The sequence below is a fragment of the Neopelma chrysocephalum genome, unplaced genomic scaffold (genome assembly GCF_003984885.1).
Source record: "Neopelma chrysocephalum unplaced genomic scaffold, ASM398488v2 Primary Assembly neopelma1_96737, whole genome shotgun sequence".
In the NCBI taxonomy this organism is placed as follows: Eukaryota; Metazoa; Chordata; class Aves; order Passeriformes; family Pipridae; genus Neopelma; species Neopelma chrysocephalum.
Genome location: NW_020925381.1, coordinates 515635 through 538409, shown reverse-complemented (window position 1 = coordinate 538409; position 22775 = coordinate 515635). Strand labels below are relative to the sequence as shown.

The following is a 22775-nucleotide window of genomic DNA, read 5'->3' as shown; positions in this document are numbered from 1 at the left end:
GGGGAGTGAGCAAGTGGCTGTGTGGTACTTAGTTGCTGGCTTGGGTTAAACCAAAACACACTGAAGACAAATTGCATTTATTCATTACAGCATGTGAAAATCCTTGCCATAAGCGCTTGTTTCCACCGTACTAGAAACATAGACTCAGTTATTTATCCACTGACATCATACATGGGACTTTCATGCAATTAGAAGGCATTTTCTGTTAGCTTTTGTTCACAATGTGTTTTCTTGCATGTACCTCATGTTCTTCAAATTGTATATGTGTACTTTAATTAGAAGTTCTGATAGTCAACTAACTACTATATCAAGGTTTAAAAAGAAGTCAACAGAAGGTGTTTAAAAATAGCTGGAAGTAATGGTACATACTACTGGACTTAAGCCACCCACTTAAATTGCCCCCTCTTCAAGAAACAATAAATCATGTCACAAATTTTTTTATTCCTTGTCTGTCAACAACATTATTGCTCTTCTTGCTTTATGTGTATGACAAGTACTAGACCTTTGGTAAAATTACCCCTAAAGAACACTTTATGATTTAGAGCAGCTTTTGGACAGCAGCAATAGTTACATCCTGTTCTTTAAAGAATATGAATGTTCTGTAGCTGAGAGCAATCACTGAGAGAAAATGTTAATTTTGAAAATTCAGGTTGCCTTCACCTGTGAGATGCTCCTACTTTGGTAAATTGCACCCTCTTATTCCTATTGACATCATACTTTTCATAGAAATTGGAGTAAAGTACAGTGAATATGATCTAGAAAACATTATTTTAAGAAAATGATAAGCTAGTTTTCTTTCAGCCAGATTTCATATGATTGTTTCTCAAATTTATGACTTTTCTCAGTGTCTTTCTACCTCCAACATTCATGTAATCCTCAAATAAAATGGAAGTACATAATGCCCCTCTATGTCCATCTTCTAAAACCGAGTGCAGGTGAAAAGGAATACATTGTAACTTTACTTTTGTGAATTTATGTTCGCTATGGCCCTGCTTCTGGAAAAAGGAAGGGAAAGTTGGTAATTAAGCACAGATGTATTGTTTCAGTGCATGTAATTCTGGCCTTTCCAGCTTTTAAGAAAAAAAAATGTTTATCTGCCACCTTTTGGGAACTGAATGTGTAGTAAATGTGCATTAGAGTTATTTTGCTAGACTTCCTACTGGTATTTAAGAGGAACTGCTTCTCATCCGGAATTATTTGGCGTCCTCTAAAAACTTAAAAAAAAAATGTATGATTTGTAGTTTCTAAATACATGATTCACACTTGCTGAATATTGTTTAATATAACAGGGACACCTCACAGATGATTAGAAGTATAAGACAGTGAAATATTTGCCTCTGTGATGAAATAAGCAGAACAGACTATTTATTGGGTCTGACTTGATTAACAGTAAGTAGTGATATATACATATATCTTCCTCCTTTCCCAGTGGGTGATGTTTGGGGCGTGTGGATGATCTACTACAGTGAAAACTTGCATGGTTAGGAAGTACTCATGGATTCCCACTGGGGAGTTACTGCAGCATGCATAAAAGCTAAGCAGAACTGCAAAATGGCATTATTTTGGTAAACATCATTATTTGAACTCACACATATGTGGTTGTGATGGTCCTCACACAGCATATCTTACATCACTAAGCTCTAAATTACACCTATCTTGGCACAAATATGCAGGTCCTATTCATGCAGCAATTGTACTTCCAGCACAGGTCCTTTTCTTATTCAGAAAACTAAGAACATCACCTTTGGCATGGACGGCAACAGTCCCATCTCCAACACCTGCTGCGCAATGCACCTCATTCAAAATTGAAGAGATACACAACACTAAGGTGCCCGCCCTTCGATTTTAGAGATTTAATCACTGTTTGCAGGTTCCACCTTACACGGAGAGACACCGCAAGCAGGGGCCTTAAATAAATGAAGCAAAGTCTCATTATAATCCACTGACCAACTTTAGCTCAAAAGAACATTTTTTAATTACATTCAAACCACTTCTCAAATAGAAGGGGTAAAAGAAGCCGAACTAAGAAGATATTAGATCTTGAGTAAAATTAGTGGCAGTGTAAAAAGTATGTAATGAAAAAACTATTGTTGGTTTCCAATTTATTTTTTGAGTTCTCTTTCAGGGTTGGGAATAATTTTATATTGTAAAAGGAGTGTTAATATTTTTCAAAATACAATTTTTCACAAGAAATTGTAAATTATTATATGAGCAGCATTTTTTAAAAAATATATTTTGAAAATGTTTAAAATTTGAAGTTTTGAGTTCAGTCAGCATTGAAAGTACTTTTTTTGAAACTTTAAATCACATACTGATATATGTATGTGGATGCTAAACCATGTTTTCCTTATTTTAAAATTTTTAAAATATATTTATTTCTGTTTCTAGATAAGACACACCTAATGATAAGGTCCAAATTGATTTCATCCTACCTAGATGCCGAATAATATGCTAAATACTGGGGTAAAGAAAACACAAGTGTGAGCCCAACTCTTAGAGGTTCATGAGGTTAAGCATTTTTATAAATCTGAAAAAGCCTATTGTACATGCCAAACCCAATAGAGACATCAGTGTTTGAAGTTTTGTGACAGAAGCCTTTAAGTCCTAGTACAATAACTAAAGGAAATATTTTCAAGACAATTAGAAATGGCTGAAGCATTTTTGATACATTTAATATTTCTTGTTAAATGATCAGTGATTTGAAGATTATTTAATTTCACTTGAAGAGGCACTGTAATCTTTACTTACAATAGAGTTAAAGGTAAATGCATAATCATTCTGTTTCTATAGGAACTGCATTTTCAGAGCTAATTACAAAGAAAGTATAGTTGTGATCTTCTTACTCTTTCCTTTTCCAGACTTTATGGCAAAATAGAAGTACAACACCCTTTCAGAGGGCCTTTACAATTAAAGAGCTAATAGGCTCTTTTAAAAGTGCTTTTAGATTGTGGTGTGCACATAATTCCCCAGAGCTAAGATGAAAAAAAGCTCTCCTCAGCTTTGATTTTTATATGGAGACTAGACTGAATGGCCAGCAGTATGGAAACATTTGACTTCTTGTTTTGCATTATCTCTTCTGAAAGCCAAATGACTACAACAGAAAGAAAACGGCAAGCTTCTCAAGCTGCACTGAGTTCTGGCATCTTACTGCAGAAGTACCTTTTGAGATTCAAAAAATATGTATAATACATTGAACTGGTCAGGACAACTGAGGAGATGCAGGAGTTTTCTGTTGTTTCATTGTTTGAAGGAGTTCCCTTTGGTGATCCATTCTCTAGAGACTGAATTTCAATGTCTAATTTTTTTCATATTACCTTGTAGCATCTCCTTACTTCAGAAACAACTTTGAAGGGTACAGTGATAACCTTAGTACTTTCCTGTTTCTATTTTCAGTCTGTAGCAGTTCAGTCTTTATGTATAGCTATCCTGCTTTATCTTCCACTTAGAGTAACAGTCATAAGGTAGCAGTATTCAGAAGAGACTCCCATTTCTTCTTGTCAGTACACTTCTTGGAGGAGATGCAATACTTTATCATGCTGTTTATAAACCTTCAGAGAAACCACACTTTACTTGCAAATTCTAGGTACTTCTATATGCAATATAAAATTTCCAATGGCGATGAAAACATCGGTGCAATTTCGTCAGAACAGCAATCTGTTTGTGTTACTAGTAGTCCACAGAAATCACAGTAATGTTTTCTGGGCTTTTTTTTTTTTTTAAATTAACTGCAGTTCAACAGCTGGGACCCAGTATTAACATATTTGGGTACTCAGTTTAAGACCAGGAGGAATGTTGCATTTTGTGGTCAGCACTTTCTAAAAATTGGGTAACTTGAAAAAGTCAGTGAGTTAATTGCTTTTTAATCCACATCATATGACAATAGTTTTACCAGTTATTGTTTATTTCTGGTTTTTCTCCAAACTTTGCAGGAACTCTCAATCCTTTTATTATGGATTATTCCTTCCTACTGTTTCTCTTCAATACTAAGACATTCCATATGATGTAGTATAAGCCATAGTTCTCCTGTGTGGATGTCTGGCACATGATTCTGGATTAGCAGTGCTTCCTTTCATTGATGAGTGCATTATGTGTATTACAGCATTACCAGAGGTAGAGCCAGGGTCAAGATGCTGCTCTTTAACTTATTTATCAGTGGCTAAAAGCAGCTAGCTGCTCTTCTTTGGTTTTACCCTCCCTATTTGGGTGGCTTAGGCCAGAGAAGGAGTCTTGATAACACTGAAATAACCAGTGAAGCTGACTACTGAAGCTGAAGGGAAAAGCTTCTGTTGTGAAGATAAACGTTTTCTTAGCTCTGAAGTATGGCTACCAGGGCTACCGCTTGAAAGAAAAAGACAAAACACATAACCCTGGACAAAACACTGGTGGTAAAAGAATGAAGAACTATGTTTCATTTGTGGTAGCTCCCTTTATTCTAAATTATCCACTTCCAACACGTCTGGGTTTTGAAGAATGTATTATGTTTTCCACCCACCCTGCTATATTAGCAAAAAACAACTCACCATTATCATTCAGTTGTTTGTGACTTTCAAATCACTGCTCCTATTGGTAAGAGAAATTCCTTAAATGTACCAATATTTCATTGGTTTTATAACACAGATTTTTGAGGATTACAGCCTCCAGCCAGCTTTCTACAGAAAGGGATATGATTTGCTGCCAGTAAAAAAAATTAAAAAGAAATAAAAGATCATTCTAAGACTCATCTTAGGGACCTGGCATTGCTACTCCCGAGTTGCTCAATACGAACCTGACAATCCACGTACTCCGTTAAAAAATGTGTTAAACGTAACTATTTCAAACAGTACAAAGAATACAGAGTGGGGTATCGAGCTCCAAAACTCATGCAGCACTGACTTCTCTAAGTGCGGGGAGGAACAGGGGCAGCAACAGCTCTTCCAGCAGCAAGCGCAAGACAAGCAAGCGGCGAAGAGGCTGGAGACGCCCTCACACCGCCAAAGGCCACCGTCCTCTCCACAGCACGGTCTCGAGGAGGCCTCGGGCGCGGCCACCTGCAGAACACAAGGCCGACGGCGACGGTCATCGCTCCGCAGCCGTCCCACCCGCCCTGTCGGGCCCGTGCCCGCCGCCGAGCCGCGCCAGACCCCAGCGCTCGCCCGCCGGGGCCTCCCCAAGGAGCCGGCGCCCCCTCGACCCTGCGGAGAGTGCCCTCCCCTCGCCCGGAGGGTGCCGGCGCTGCCCCGAGCGGCGCCGTCGGGCGCGGCGCGGGACGGTCCCAGCGCGAGCCGCGGGTCCCGCCGGCCGCGAGCCCGCGCCCTCCCCGCGCGCCGCTTCTGAAATGGCCGCCCAGCCGCGCGGGCTTTTGCCTCCTCCGCGCCCCCCCCCCCCTCCCCCGCTCCCGGGGGAGACACACCCCTAAACCGCGGCACCCCGCGGGGGCGGCGGCGCCCCGACCTCTGAGCCGCGGAGCCGCCCTGGTCGTCCCGGGAAGCGGCGGGGCTCCTAGGAGCAGGGGTGGAAAGAGGGGGGATCGACCGCGCCACCGCCTGCGCCGGGGAGGCGGGGGCGCCGCGACTCGCGGGGTTGCGGGGGCACCACGCGCGTCCCCTCCTCACGGCGCGGGAGGGCTAATAAGGGCCGGCCGGCTGCCGGCCCGCGGTACGGCCGCCGGCACCTCTCCGCAGCCCGCCGGCGACCGGGACGCGGGTGGCACGGCCGCCGCTCCGAGAACCGCTCTGCCTCCCCGAGGTACCGCCGCTGCCTCGGCGGGACTCGCCGGCGTGTGAGCCGCCGCGCGGAAGGAGCCGCTCCGCCTCTGACAGAGACGCGCCCCCCCTCCCCTCCCCACCGCCCGCCCCCCTCACCTCGAGCTGGCGCTGCCTCCCCGCGCTGCCGGAGCCGCCGCCTCGCCTGCTCGCCCGCCACCGCGCCCCGCTGCTGTCCCCCTGGTGCCTGGCCCCACCGAGGGGCAGGCAGCCAGCCCAGCCCTCGCCTCCGCCGCCCGGCTGCGGCTACCGCGTCTCTCGCCCCTCGCTGCAGGGAAGGGGCAGCGGTGACTGCCAGGCGGGAGGAGAGGAAAGGAGCCGCCAGCGGCTCGGGCAGCGCGTTGCGTCTGGGTCTCCGGGGATGGACTGGGCTTCGCCCTGCGTCTCAGCCTGCCCGCGGAGAGGAGGGCGGTGATCGGCCGCCCAGCCCGCCAGGGAGGAGAGGCACCCCCGCCTGCGCCGAGGGGCCGGCACGACCCTGCTGACGCCCGGTTAAATGTCACGGCTCGCCGTCCGCTCCCCGCCGCCGCCCCGCGCATCGCTCACCTCGGGAGGGGGCTGTGAAGGTGGCGGCAGAGGCAGCCTCGACTGCGGCGCGCCCCGCTGCCGCTCGCCGTGAGGGAGCGCCCAGGCAGCCGCCAGGTAAGCGGTGGGGGAACCCCCTGGTGCCGTCGGGGGTGGCGGCCACGGGGAGCCCCCGTGAGGGTAGAGTAACTTTCGGGGAGCCTCTGGGGGGGAGAAGAGGAGACCGCGGCGCGGTTCTGCGCCCGCCCTGCCCCGCCGTGCGCCCCCCGGTGAGTGGGCTGCGGGGGGCGAAGCCGGCGGGACGCGGCGCAGCGGACCCTCCACCACCGCCCGCCCGCCTGGCCTTGTCCCCGGCCCCCCCAGCGCTGTGAGTGCGCGGCGGACGGCGCTGCCCGCCCGGCAGTGGACGGTGTGGGGGGAGAGGGTGTCGGGTTGCCCCGGTCGCGGGCTGGGGAGACGGGACGCCGTGCCCAGCATCACACCTCCCCTGGGGAAGAGCTTTCCCCGTCGGGCTGGAAACGTGCGGTGGGAGCAGGAGTCCTCCGGGGGCTCCGAGAGACATGACACAAACACAATAGTCCTTTGTCGCCAGTGCGGAGATGCTTCCACACCTGTGTCCACTGCCGTGGTGGATGTGCTCGCTGTAGTACGTGCATCAGTAAAGTGGGGCTTTGGGGGCGAGGGGGCGTGGGGGACTGGTGTTGGTGGTGTGCGGTGAAGGCACTGTTTTACCTTCTGCACGGCAAATTCAGAATAGCCCCCGTTTAAGGAAGCAGTGCGAAGTGCATGCAGGTGCTCTTGAACATACCTGGGAAAAAAATAACGGCAAGAAAACTACCTACTGTAGAAACTATCATTTCTCCAGTCTCTTGTGTCTAAATTATAAGGTTTATTAAGTTCTGTTCCATAGTTGCTGGAGTAAACATCAAATATTCTTAAGCATTTCCCCCCTATAGCTTTCCTTGCCAAGCAAAGAGCTGCAGTGGTTTTTTAGTACGTGCTGCTGTTTCAAAATACTGTTCCTTCAAAAGACTTTCTCATTTAAAAAGAGAAACGTCTCATATAGAAAGGAAAACGTCTGAACGCTGAACGTTTAAAAAATAAATAATATCTGAACTTGCATTGCTTGCCAAGTGCTGGGGGAAGGGGGGAGGCAGAAAGGAGCACACACCTTTTTTGTGCCTTTGTCATGAAAATGAGCCATGCAGTCTTTATTTCAGTCGAAACTATTGCATGAAGGGAATGGAAGTGAAAATTAGTTTTGTAGTGTTCAGGGAGGTAAGCCATAACCTGTAAAGCATCCACACAGCAGTTCTGAAGCCTTACCCCACTTTTTACAGTGACGCATCTGGAATTGACAGATCTACAATGTAAAGTATAGTTAAGAAGATTTCATCTCAAACTGATGTATATGCCCTAAAATAACTATATAGTGTTTAACTCATTGTTCAGGAACTGTAACAGCTGCCTCCACATGAAAAAAAAAAAAAAAAAACAAAACCAAAAAACCACAACCAAAATGATAGGAGGTGGAATAAAAGGATACACTTTCCTGAGCTTCTGCCTTCCAGTGGAAAGGACAAAATTAAGAGATGGTCACTCTTCCTGCCATATGCCATCAAAGCACCAGCAGTTCCATTAGGGGCTACACCCTTTCCAGGAAGTGCTTCCTTGTAGAGATGAAGCTGTTTTGTGGTCTACTTTGCTATACAATGGGCCACACAGAAGAGTGCACTAACATCAGTATGTTCCTACTCCTACTATGTATATACATGTAAACATCCCAGTCAAAAATGTGCTTTGAGATTTTTTCTTCAGATCAGCACTTTAAAATGATTGACTCCTCAACTACTGTGGCATCTTATTTTTCTTACTTGAAAAGTAGTGATTTTGACAGTAGCTAATATATGTGCATCAGAACAGTGATACTGTTCCTTTTAGTTAAATAGAATATCTCTGAAAACTGTTTTTGCTGCTCTGAATTCCCTCTTCAGAGAATAGGAATAACACCTACGTAAACTGAACAACAAAGGTGTGATCGGATACATATGAACAGTGTGGTTTGGTAGTATAACAGTATCAGATTTTTTTGGTACTGTTCTAAAATCCAGGCATTCTCTGAAAGGGCTCTAGGAGGAAATGTTATCCTGGGTAGTAGCAGCAAGAGGTGAAGAAATACAAAGTATTAGAGAAGCTCGTTAGTTTAAGCGGCTGTCCACAAGTACTGTGATTACTACTATGTTGGTGTGCCACTGTGAACTAATACCAGGATTTGGGTATCCTGCAGTTAAAAAAAAAAAGACCAAAGTAACTTACCCTTTGTAGTTCTGAAGCTGTGTCATTATCCTTCAATACAGACAGTTAAGGAAGTCTGAAGATTAGAATATTAGTGACTCTGTGCTGAGTTTAGCAATGTAAAATCTATGTTAGTGCCTTTTTCATATCTTGTTTTAAGACCATTCAAACCACACAAACACAGGGTGGGTGTGGTTTTTGGAGAGGATATCGATGAGGATTCTAGGAGGATTCCTGTGGTGGTTTTTACAAGTCGTGCTAGTATGACTGTTGTCTGTCTTTAGGGGCTTTGTTTATATACATTGTGACTATCTAAACCTCAGTGAGTAAAGCGGGAAAAAAGGTTAAGGAGTTCTGAAGGTTCTGTGTGTAGCTGTCTGTTGGTTCATTGGCTCGTCCTTTGAGGGAAGGTGGATTTGCTTCTAGCTGTTGCTGACAATTAAAAATCCAGATGAGGAATGAGTGGATCAGTTTCAGTAAATTTATGCAATACTAGGTATGCGAATTGCCGCATTCTCCTATTGCAAAGGAGCTTATTGGGCTACTATTACTTGTACTAAGTACATTCTGATTCTCTGTGCTTTCTCTTCACATTTTGTACAGATATTCAGGACATTTAAGAAAATTCTATTTCTAATTAGTCATTGATTGACATCCCTGTGTCATAAGGCTGATTTGGTTAAGCTGTGTCTAATTATGAATCTTTACAAATTATTGCTCATTTCTAATTAGTACTGTGACTAGTTTAACTGTTTATTTTCCAAAATGTTTTCAGCTCGTGTATTTTCAGCGAGAAACTTTTTTTCCCACCTAATTTGAAAGCATAAAATTAAGATTTTTTTTTTCTTCTTTTCTGGAGACAGTGGTTTCTCTGTTGCATTAGAAAAATGCTCACATAAATGAGATAACTCTGTAAAGAATGGAATTGAAATATTTGAAATTTATAGACCATGCTCCTCAAGACATGCAGTATATCAATCAGTGTTTTCTGTGCTGAGATATCAATATTATTCCCATGAGATATGCTGAGTGGAGTTCATGTTTGAATTGCTTGCTGTCTCATAAGCCTTTTTATTCCTGGGGACAATTCCATTTCTTAGTGATGAAAATCTGTGGTGGGAGGAAGCATAGAAGATAAACTGTCATCAGTGTTGCATAATGACATTTTGGTGGCCCATTTTCTGGTTTTTGTTTGTTTGTTTGTTTTCTTTTTTTTCTTTTTTTTTCCTCTCAGCAACTATCCTGTGAAGCAGGAGTTTGTGAGATTATTTATAATTATACTGATAAGAGTTGTTATTTGATTAAAATCTAATGTCTCACTCCCTTTGAAATTGGAAGTAGATATTTGTATCAGCAGATTGTAGGCAAGTCTTCTTATATATTAATATACCATTTGTGTTTTCAGCTTGGTTATTATTATGAAAGTCCTATTAGGTCAGTGTGGATATTTAGTGAACATCTTTTCTGTGAGTTGGAATTAGTGAAGTGTTTAACTCATCTTCCAGAAATACTCCTAATTACATACAAGTAGAAATAAAGGTGCATTGAAACTAATACTTTATTTAAGGTGGAAATATTTTAAACTGCTTCTTACTATTGAGCAGCACTTCAGCTAATATTTTTCTTATTGCCTTCATAGTAGGCAAGAAATTCCTTCTAGTTTTGCATTACAAGGAAATGCCAAATTATATGTGACTTGGTGGATTTTAAGTGGCATAGTCAAAATAGGGGATGTTTTTTAAAAAAATATTTCAGAAGACTAAATGTATCTGAAGGAAATGGGCATGTGAATTTTCATCTGATGGACCAATTAGGTTTTCTAAAAGGAAAGAGAACTGAGAAAATTGAGTTTTAGTTTGACAAATAAAGCAACATAACTTATTAGTTGTCGATCTCAAAATTAAAGTTGCAATGAAAGAAAGAAAGGTAAAATAATAGTAAATAATAGTAAAATTTTGTCATCACTGAAAATAAAACTATATTTTATTTAAATAGAATAAACAGAATTATCTTCAGTAGAAAGATTTGTCTGCACAAAAATTTCTATTGTGGAATTTGTTTGATTAACTGCAAACTGCCTGTCCTTTGGTTATAATGAAGAAGAATAATTATTCTACAGTCCTATTTCTTTTTGTTTAGCTAGGATTTATTCAATAGTAGCTGTGATTAATATTTTATAACTTTTAATCAATGTATGTTCTATTTTTACCTTTTTTTTTTTAATAAAAACTGCATGCCTTCTTAAAGCCATTATTCTTCAGGTGAAGACAGGTTCTTTGTAATGGTAAAAAATCAGATGTATCCTGTAAAACTATAGGTAAGATATCTTAACTCTTAATATTTCAAGTTATAGTGTAAAAAAATTACATTTTCTCTGATATTCAAGTTTAATGCTTAGGAGCAACCAGTGGTCACTAGTTCAGATTATAGAAACTTAACAGGACTCCACACCCCTCATTTCTTCTCCCCTCCAGCTCCCAATAATTTTAAGTATAACTATCTTCAGCACTGAAAACTTGTAAGAGCCATGGAGTGGCATTTGCTGAAGCAAGACAAAGGCCATCCTTGAGCTGTACAAATGCAGAGCCTCATCTCTAGGAAAGAGTGAGATTTCACTGGAGTCCCTTCTCTTGGCAGTTTCCTTGTAACTGAGAGTGTAATAAGGGGAATCACACCACTAGAGAAACCAAATAGACTGGCCTTAGAGCAGGACAGCTACACAGACTGTCATGCTCTGTTCACTTTCCAACTTCCAGGTTACTCTTTCCTCCTGTTATTTCCTTCACTTTATCTTGTTTCTGAGAAAACACAAAGTTTTCATCAAATGGTATTTCTCTCTTGATTGCTGTAATTCATAACTGGATCTCAACTTGTGTTTTGGTGAAGTGTTTGTGGAATAGCAGTAGATACTGGCTGTGAAGACCTTTGTGATAGAGATTCTTTTGAATAAAACCTGAGTTTGGCATTTTCTGGATGTTGTTTCCTTTAAAGTAAAAAAGTTTATGTTCCTCTATGACAAGTCATTGAGTAAGTTCCCATTCACAGCACACGTGGACCTCAGCACTGATATTTTCCCACGGCCGTCTTTTGCAGACCAATGTGTATCAAAGTCAATCAAAATTATCACAGCTCCCCATCTCTGGAATGAATCAGTTATGCAAGCATCCAGAGAGTTCATCCTGCAATTCCCACCTCATGTTCTTGTCTTAGGACAAATCTTATGGCCCATAAGAGAAAATTTGCAAGGGAGAGGAGACGTGTGTGTGTGTGTGTAGGACACATATGAAGACCCAAGTATCTTTCATTGCAGTCACAGTTATAAAGACTGCAGATACTGTCTCTCAGGAGAGAGACAAGAAGAGAAACAAGCTCCTTGGGAAGAAGAAATTCTGCTTCCCTATAAGTCCTGGAGGAAAAACGGAGGAAAAGATTTCAAGATTGTGACTTTGCAACATTCCAGACCTTTGGTTGGGTCTGGAACAGCTGTCAGCCCCAGTAAACAGACTTTATGGCCGCTCGTGACAAAATCCCATGTTTCTGAAGTGGAAAGAAGTAGGGGAGGCTGAATCTACAACAATGATGTGTGACTGCGAATGAGAGAGCCAGACAAGCCTGTGGCCTCTCAGCATCAATGTGTCTGACTGTTCTCAGAAGTAACCAAGTGCACTTATGCTTAAACATTGTGATTCAGTTCTCCAGGCATAGCAGTAATTCTCCTGAAAGAAGAGACTGTGTTGCTATTCCTGACAAGGGTGTTAGAAAGTGCTGAGAGATTCAGAAAACTAACCACTCATCTTCAATGGTCACATTTGAGTACAAGACTTGCTGTAGATGTTGCTATGAATGCCTCCAGTGCTGTAGGTAACTATCCAAACCAGGGCAATTATGTACAAGATAAGATGATATTTATAATTTTATTAAAAAAAAATATTCACTAGTAGTAACAGGAATAGATTTTGTATTAGAAAGCCATGAAAAATTAAGTGTTATTAATGTATGTGGGGAGGAACAAATGAGAAATGCATTATGTTTATATCAGTACATGAGGTAGTCTGGAATAATATGCAGATTTCTGTATTAGTGTGTGGCTTTATAATGATTTTGATTTTTCGTTGTTTTTTTTTTTTTTTTTTTTTCTCTTTTGCACTACTGAGTGGGACCAGCCAAAGCTGTTGAGAAAATCTCTGTCTCATGCCAGCTTTTGACTGTTTCCCGGTGTAAACTGGCACACCTTGCCAGGAAAAAGAAGCAATTTGTGCTATAGGCAAACGTGAACAAAAAGTGTTCATTTATTGGAGGCTGGGTAGTGAAAGCCTTAAAAAATTAGTGGATCAGTTTAATTTAGGATAAAAGTTTCTCTGCACTCACAGCATAAACAGACCCTTGTGCAAACAAGAATTAATTCCAAATGGGAATGGACTGAATTTTCTAGACTGGGTTATGAAGTAGATAAGTAGATTCACAAAAGCTTAAAACCCAAGACATTCTTGTTTCTGTTGCCTCCATAGATGATGAGGAGCAAGTAATTACCTTAGAGATACTGCAAAGGTAGTGAAGAGAGGTATCAGGATAAAAAGCAGTGGAACAATTGTAGGAATTAAACTACAGTAAATCATAAGCTTGCAATCATTTCCTTCCAAGATTTCTGAAGGAAATACATAGCTGAACATCTGAGTGACTTCTGAATCTGTAATTTATTTTAAAATACTGTTGGCTACCTGGAGGATAGCCAACTATTATGAAGAAAATTGTATCAGGAATTAATAAGCAGAGTCAGACCACAAAGAAGTAATTGAGAAAAATAAGTGAAGTCAACATCTCAAAACATCTAGATGAACATATGTGGAGGATATAAGACTGTTGCTCACTTTAGGGAGACAAGTGTACAGATCTGCTGGTGGAAACAGTCCAGTCCAACCTCCTTCTCACTGTCAGCATGACTTAAGGTGAGTGTACAATTGCAGTCTGACTATCAAACACTTCTCTTACTGATAAACTATTTCTTCAAGCTGTTCATTTATTGTTATTAAAAGCTTGATTAAAGGAACAAAGTTGCATGAGAGTTCTTAAAAAAAAAAAATTTGACATTGTCATACTTTACAACAAACACTTCTGTGGTTTTCTCAGACCATATTCTGAAAATGGAAGTTGTGTTGAGCCACTAGATCTTTCCTATTCTTTTAGGGATAGAGTTTTCAGGATAGGAGTCATTTGGGACTTTGAGAAAACTAGTTCTTGTAAGAGATAGATATAATTTCTACTTTGATATAGAAGTAATTAAGTACTGGGCAGTGTTATGCCTTGGGGATGGCAAAATAAGTCATCAAGTTACTCCTGTCAAACAATTACAAAACAAGTTAAAAAGTTTTGTACATTAGAATAAAAAAAAAATTAAGGAGGGTAAAAAATTTTACTTAGATCTAATTGAGTTATTATTTTGGAGTTTTCCTGTGTGAACAGTTTTGTAGTTTTGAAAACACAGGTAAAAGTGAAAAGAAATCTTTGTGATATGTAGATAACTAAATTCCTACATATACATAAACATGTCAAAGCTTTGAAAGGAAAAAGGTAGAGATACCATGAGGGTATTTAATAATACACATCCTAGTTTCTATGATTTTTTTCCCATTAGACAAACAAAAACTCCTATGATAGGTAAAGAAATTTGAATTACTAAATATTTTTAAATTAATAATTAATTTACCAAACAGTGTGGAAGAAAGAATTTATAGTGTGTTTTCCCCCAAAATATGGAGGTGTTATATCCAGGCCCTTTTTTTTTTCAATTGCAATAGAAGATCAAGAAAATATTAAAATAATAATAATAAAAAAGAATACATGTTCTGAATACAATTAAAAAAATCTTTTTTTATTGTGTCATGTTACACGATTACTTGTTTTTGTTTGGGGGTTTTAGCTTTTCTGCTGAAGCAGTTTACTTTGCTTTAAAAGAGGGTTACCAGGTAGGTAGAACCATCAATTTAATTTTTGCTCCATTGATTACTGCACCACTAACTAGCTTGACTTACCTGGCTGTTTGACCAGTACATGCTATTCTTCATAGCCTTGCTTAAAAACAGTCGAGATATTACTTTGCAGTGTGGGTAGACAGTAGCCTCCAAATGCTTACATTAGCATCTGGTTATAACCATTTAGTATGTTGTAGCAATACACCATCTTGATATCATAATATACATAATAACCCAATCTGAATTCTTTACTTCTGCTTAGTATTGCTTGATTTTACTTTAAAGCAGCTTGTTATGAGTATTTGAGATATTCTGTCTCATTTGTATATATGTCAGGTGAGAGCTGCAGAAAACAGATTTTGGTTAGATTTAACAGCTACCAGACTCCAACTGTTCATTGCTCATATATTAGGGTAACAGTACTGAATATTTGGTGCATCTAAAAATAATGTGTTTTTTTCACTGTTACCTTTTATAAAGTAATGAAGCTATTGCTTAGTTTGCAGTTGAAAGACACTGTCATTTAGTTGGAGAATGGAGTTTTACTGGAAGTAAGGAGATATTTCATATAGAAAAATCAATCTTCATCATTGTAGGTATTCTGTAAAAGTATAAGGAATCTCTATCGTCTCCGTGGCTGCTGGAATTTATACTTATATGTTTAACCAAGATTACAGTTTTATGCTAGCTGAGTATTAGCAATATAAGGAAGGACAATAAGTACCTGTAATATCTCAAGAGCTTCCATTTCTGCTTTAATTATATTCATCTTAACTGTATGGTGTTTCTCTTGGTACTAGTAATATTTCTTATGCTTTCTGGACATGTGAAAAAACACTGTACCAGTATGTTAGAGAGGAGGACATGCAGATAACTGGTATATTTTTAAAATTTTCTACTTTTGATTCAAAGGATTTCATTATTATTTTCTTCAAGTACGTTCACTCTGGACGCGTCCTTGGATCAGCATGAAGGTAGAAAAGGAGAACAAAGAGATATTGAAATAAGACATATCTAGTAATTTCTAAAGCCTCTTCAAAGATGGTGTCAGACATGCAAAGTCAGTGTGCAGTATATGCTTTCTTCAGCAGCTATCAAAATAGAACCTGCTCTGCTGTAAGGCAATGTTATCATATCTCTGATTTGAAATTATGAATAACTCTGAAAATTAAGTAATGGCTTTGGGCCCATGAAAAGTTATGAGTACATTTTGTTGCATATGGGCTATGCAACTAACAAAACTTTATAATTTACTGTTTGCTCAGTCTTTCTGAAGCAAACAAAAAACTGCAGAAAGTTAACCTGTAAAACCTGTAATAGTGTGGTCCTTTTTGTTGATTTAAATTACAGCAATTACATTTTGAACTCACCAGAACGAATTAGAATACTAAGGCTCACTAAAATTTACAATAATTTATAGGTACATAAATTTATAGGTACATAACTTCAAGTTCTTTTGAAACTTCTGCTATATGATTCCATGTTCACACTTGCATAAATGACCTGTTACTTATCTCATAATACAAGCTGATGTCCATTGCAAAGGAGTTGTGTCCAATTTTGCATGCATTTTTGTGCAATTTTGAAATCCGAGTTCCAAAATAATATTTCAGAGATTTGTAGTTGTTACTTAGCTACTCTAGAAGAAACCACACCAAAAATATTTGAAGATCAGGTCATTAAATATTTAATAAATAATCATTATTTCTGATTTTTGTATTATCTCCTGTGCTTGGATAAGATTTTTTATATAAGCAATCCAATATTTAAAAATATTTACGGTCAGGGTTCACTCTGAGTTCAATAGACCATTTTCTGCAGCTGTCAGGAAAATAATTTAGACCTATATATGAACTATGTACCTTCCTGTTTCACCTGTAGTTTAATTCCAGTTAAAAATTATCAGTACATCCTCCAATGGTAACAACAGAGATACTGCTCACTGATACTTCTCTAACTCACAGAGTACTGAAAATATTAACTCCTTCCTAACATTGCATAGTTAGGAGTGATGGTAGATTCTTCCTGTGAATCTGCTACCAGTACAATTTTTACTTTGAAATGCAAATGCAGAGATCCCTTGAAATGGTAAGTGCATGACCTCTGATATAACTCATTATTTCCTTTGCAGCCTGTTTTGCAAATGTTTTGCCTCATAAAGTAAGACAGGAATGAAGCTCAAGTTATTGATAATACTTACTCTGTTTGCATTACATATTAATGCAAACTTTTTTTATTTATGGTGGCAATCACTAGATGGCACTGCTCTATGGTCTTTTTACGTTGTTGCATTTTGCTTTTCTTAAAATACTCCTCTTCTGTGATACATGGCATAATGAGTTGTTACTGATTTTGTGGTATTATTTGTCCGGTATTTGTGGCAAATGGCAAAAAAAAATTGATGAAATTAATTTTTCAGGATGGTTAAATCCCTAAACATGTTAGTGTTTTGGTTAAGTGTTTGACATGAGGAGAAACATACTGTTTGATAGTTTCTGTTCCAGAAGTAGTAAATAGAAAATGTCAGACAAAAAAAGCTGTAATAAGAATGCTCTTCAATTTCTATGTTTCTGGTATCTTTGCCAGCTGTAAGTCAGCATGTTAAGTCTATCTTTTATTTCTTGGCAGGAAAGTGATCATGTAATCCTGAACTTGCTAGCTGGCAATTCTAGCTTTTCTAATCTTAAAATTGCTCCATTGTCAATACAGTCAATGGAGTCTTTAGCCAAGTACATAAGGAACAAGAAGATGGGAGACATCTTAATCCCTTCTGTCATTGAAGTGCTAGCAAGTTGTATGGCTGATGCTGTTTATGCAACAAACTTCTGTGAATAGACTGCTCTAACAACTTTACCCCAGGTCAAAAATGTACTTAGGACATCATCGCTGCAACAACACAGTTACTAGGCAGGAACTACAAAGCTAAAGAGTCTAGTGCACCTAAAACCACCAGCAACAATACCCTGAGAAAACAAGAAAGCAGGAGCTGTTTTTCGTGTGTGGCATCTTTTCTGAGTTTAGGTTACCATCACTGAGTCTATTACCAAAATTAAATGTGCTGTGGTAATAAAGTTTTGTAGGACTTCTGTAAAGGGTTGTGTCTTAAAAGTCTTTGTGCATTGGTCTGTTTTACTCCTGGATTTTGTTGTTTTGTTATTTGGCACATTTGTTATTATGGCACTCTGGCACAATGGGGCTCCTTATTTATTTGAAGAACAGTATGAAAAGATTATGTATGTCTAATGGCTGCATATAAATGGAACTCCTTTTTATCTCCAGTAAAGCTGTCTCAGAAATGTCTTCAGTTCTTACAGCAGTACTGTAAGGCATTTTTTAACTTGAAGTTGACTGAGATTCTCTTAATATCAAACTCACTGTGGAATTCTTTCAAGAGTAGGTGCCAATACTGTCAGCAATGGCAGCCAGTAGGCATTTTCTGTTGTCAATTTTTGAATGATTAAAGAATTAAACCCTAATTTTTGAGTTTGTCGTTTGCAAAGGATTCTACCCTTTGGAATTGTAATGGTAGTAGGAGCTGTGCATGTGACTTTGGAGTCTATTTCCAGAGAAAGGGTTTACCAGTCTAGCTTTTGATGAAAATTAAATTTACACTCCCATGTGTTCACACTGTGTAGCATAAAGATTGTGAAAATTTAAATGAAGACCTTTTTTCCAGCTTGGCAATTTTAAGTGCTATTGTTTTAAAATTGCATTTACATAAAGGCAACAGTAGTTAGCCTGAGATTTTCGGAAAGTGTTTTTAGAAGAAAAAATTATAAATTCTTTGACAGAAAATGTTGATGTTATTGCATTAATTGCTTTTAAACAATTGGCTTTTTTTTTTTTAGTAGCAAAAATGAAATGAAATTACTTCCAACATGAAGATATACATGTTATTATGCATTTACTTAGTGTAGTTACTCTTATGAAATTATAATTTTAAATAACCTGCAAATTTGGTTTTGGTGATGGTAAGTTGCTTTAGAGAGAGCTAAATGAAAATGAATTTTGCAGAAGTTATCCACTAATAATTTTGGAACTTTTTGAAGGGTTGCCAAAAAACCTCATAAAATCTAATTTATCTCCTAGTCCATCATTTTTGTTGTGAAGATTCTGGAGGCCTGAGTTTGGTGTTGGCATAGTAATAGTCTGCTCAAGAGGGTGTCAGTTTATATATGATTTTGATTAGCAGTTTCAGATTCAAGTAGAATGCAGGATTAGGCAGTAGTGATGCTGGCTTTAAATTGGAAGATCTAGGTTGAAGAGTTATTTGCCCTGGATAATGAGACTGTTGATGTCTTCATCCTGCAACCAAGTGTTTGATATAGGCACATCAGTACAGGAATACTTCCTGACTTTTTTCACCTGCTGTTTTTTATAACAATATGTTTGTGTCTGATTTTCAAGTCTGCTGCTTTGTTTAAAGAATTAAATTTGTGGATTTTGCTTATGTTGTAGTGGGGAAACTGTTCACCAGCACCTGAGTAAGGAGTCCTGTTTACAAGTATGTCTCACCAGTGGTTGGAGTCTGAACCTCATTCTGTATTAATTTCTGAGTACAATTCACTGAATTGGTGAATATCTTAGGAGAGGCTGAACAAACTGCAACTGAATTATACAAGAAACTGTCATAGAGGCTGCACCCTAACGACAAAAATGTCTTAAAATTAGTCACTTTCTTATAGTGCTAGGAAAGTGATTTCAGTAACACAGAATAACACTACTATGCCTAAGGCTGTTCTGTCTCGACTTGACTTGAGTCAAACTAAGTCTCCTTCCCTGACTCCCCTCACTGCTTTCAGCTGTAGATATAAAAGAACAGACAACCATTTTATACTCTCTGTGGTTGGAAAATGAGGCTGCCACATTTCTGCCTTCAGTTCCTTGTAGAAAGCTTCCTAAAAATAAGGACCCTCTTTTAATAAAAATCTAGGGAAAAAAAAATCTAGAAATTTTTTTTTTTGAAAAGGACCTCTTGGTTTGTTCTTTGATGAAGTAGTAATCCCATTACTTAGAAAACATGCAGTAATGGTTATTTACAAGGTCCTAGAAGATTGTGGAAGTTTCAGGTATTTCCTGGTTTTTATTTCAAAATTACTGAAAACTGGCTAATTTGTTTCACAATCGATATTAGGATTTAAAAATGAAAAATAAAAGGTGGCAAAGTTCACTTCTGAACATGTGCACAGTTATGAAACCATTACTTTGTAGTGTAAATAGTGTTACAGTCACAACAGTAATTTGGGGCTATTCTTCCTATGAGGATAGAATGTATTTATATATAAATACACATCAGTATTTATATAAAATTGTGGTGGTTTGGAAAAAAACTTTCCCCCTGGGGCTGGCAGTAGTCTGCCCCAGAGGTGGTGTTTTTGATACTGGACCAATTAAAAAACTTGTGCACTCTGTGGAAATTACATACTCACAGAAGCGGAAGAGAAGAGGTTAATTTTAACTGTGTAGCTGAAGGAGAGGCAGCTTCTAACAAGGTTTTTTGGAGAGACCCTACCATTGAGTCTTGAGGCTCAGAAAGGACCCCCTTACTTTCTTAACTGTTTCTCAGAGAGGAGTCTAGATGCAGCTGGATCCAGTCCTAGTCACGGACTTGGTCAATGGTTTAGGTTTAAAGGATTATACAGATGTAATTAAGCCTTTATATGACTTTATCCCATGGGAATAAGAATGGCTAAATATGTATTTACAAGAATAAAATAAATTATTTATTTAAATTGATGATCATATTAATTATTAGACTAAAAGACACTATTCAGGATTATTAGCTACAGAGTACAGGCAGTTATAACTACTAGTATAGTGAACTATTTTTGAAGCAATATTGAAGCAATTATATTAAAGCTAGCAAAATACTTACTAAGTAGAGATTGATGTTACTCACTTATACCAATGACTGTGAGCATATCTCTTTTACTCCACCTGGAGGAGTAACTTTGAGGGATGTCCCCACTCAAGGGAGGAATCTTCACACACACTCGAAGAAGGTGTGTGTTAGAAGACCCTGCCATTAAAAAGTGGAACTGGGCTTCTATATTATAAAGTGATTGTCAGTCAGATGTCTCTACACCAGCTGTGTCAGCTCAGCAGCTTTAGAAAAGTCATCACTGCTATCACTTGTTGGTTCTGTTATCAGGAATTTTGTCTGCCACACCCCATCTTTGCAGGTTTCCTTCAGGAAGCACATTGCTCTTCGCATCCTCAGAGTGTTTGGCTTTGCAACTGATGAGTCAGGGTGGTCTCACTCTTCAATACCAAAAGCAGTGTGACTGTCCTTCCTGGGTTGACCACTGACAACTTTTGCAAAATAGGGTAAAGTTTGAACTATTTTACCACTGCTGAGGCAAAGCATCCTTCTACTCTGCACCGCGTGACTGCAGTCAATCTAAAAATATTTTGCAGTTTTGTATGTACAGTGATTGCAGCTAGAACTTTACAAATGCACTTGTCATATCTTTTAAGTTACCATGGGCAGTTACTGCTTTATAGAATGTAACATTACAAAGCTGTAGAAAACCTTGCAGTTTTGTTATATAAGCTAAATACAAATACTTCTAATGGTGAACCATATGAAATGATATATAGCTTGGTATATTACAAGAACACTTAAAGATGTCCTAGAGACATTTGATGAGCTTTCCAATAGTTTGTACTTAGTACATTGCACAGTAACCTGGAATTTCAAACATGATTAATTTATTCTTACCATATCACATGAATTAGTCTATCCAATGAAGCTGTGCTTTATATAAGTCTCAGGGGCTTAACTGAATTGTCTCAAATGAGTAGGCTAAATTGTACTGAATAAGCACCTTGCTTTTGTGTTATACTACATGGGGGTTTTTTTGTGAACGTATCTCTACAGATGCTTTGTCAAAGCTGAATCTTTGACAATCAGTAAAAGTCTTGGCAGTCAATTTGTTACAAGAAGTTTTTTACAGTACAGGCCTGTGCTACACTCAGCATGTTTGAGTTCTGTTGCTTTTCCTGAGTATTTTTTAAACTGTAGGAACAGGGAAGGAACAATACTGTTCTTACCAGGCCCTAACATGCTGGTCTCAAGGACCTCGGAAACCAGGTAAAACTCAGACCCAAGATGTCGTTTTACTGATATTTTAGGAAAAGGAAACTCTTCCAAAGAAACAGCCATATTTCTCCAGATTACCAGACTGTGAGTCTTTTTCTATGAATTAACGTGTGTAAACCAACTATGAATATTAGGTATGTAAACTCAGCACTTACAGATTGTATTACAAGGAAAACAATTAAAGAGTGCTCTAAGGTGGGTGGGTTTTTTTCTTTTTAAAATTAAAATAACACCACATTATCTTAATTACAAGTGAATAACCTATCCCTTCTTTATGCACTACTTTCTTGGATATGGCAAAACAGAAGTTAGAGTTTTTAAGAACCACATGTATACATATTCATACAGAACATTGTCTTATTTTTGTTGAGAAATATAAGATTTCTTGGAGAACTTTTATTTTTATTTTAGGAACATGAATTTTTTACTGCTGTCATAGCAAGTTCTTCAAAGTTTCTGTCACTAAGAAAGAAAAATGGATATTCCCTATGTGGAAATAAAAGATTTATTGAACAATAATTATAACAATGGATATCTTTTAGCTATTTGCTTTTTAGCAATTAACCTCACAATAACATTGGACTGAAAAACATTTTTGAAGGTCTTCTAAATAGGCACAATACAAAGAATTCCAGAAATCACTCTTATCTGAAAGATACCTGTTGCCTAATGAGGGAAGGAAGGAATTGCTGAAGGGAGTCCTTGGAAGGAAGTAGACCAGCATGTTAGATTGGTAGATAAATATTTGAATAGAAGTGTAAATAAGTAGTACCGAAGATTGCAAGTAGTGGTTGAATTCCTCCTTTTTTTGTTTTTAATTATTTAAAGGAAAATACCCAAAGAGGACTTTGTAGGTAATGCTACTGTGGTTTTATTTTACTTCACTTAAACAGGCTGTGTATTGAAATACTGCTGTAATTCAGTTGGACTGGAGCAGCCACTCAAGTGGTACAAACTATTGTATTAAAACGATCGTGTAAACCAGCTCAAGATGCACTCAATTATTTAATAGCATTCCTGCTTTCATCTAACATGAGAGCTTGTTCGTATTGTTAGTGGAAAATCCATGAAGCATTTAACTTTGGAAAATGTTCAATCATTACAAAAAGGCATTACATGTGCTTTTCAACTCTTTCCTAAACT

The 22775-nt window shown here is 38.9% G+C and overlaps 1 protein-coding gene across 2 annotated transcripts in view; it reads left to right on the top strand.

The window, feature by feature from the left end:
- The first annotated feature begins 6033 nt into the window (after positions 1 to 6033).
- LINGO2 (leucine rich repeat and Ig domain containing 2) overlaps positions 6034 to 22775 on the top strand; it is a 495378-nt gene continuing 478636 nt past the window's right edge. For both annotated transcript variants that reach the window (XR_003538511.1, XR_003538512.1), the window contains exon 1: positions 6034 to 6383. The gene's annotated coding sequence lies outside the window, so the exon portion shown is untranslated. The remainder of the gene's footprint in view (positions 6384 to 22775) is intronic.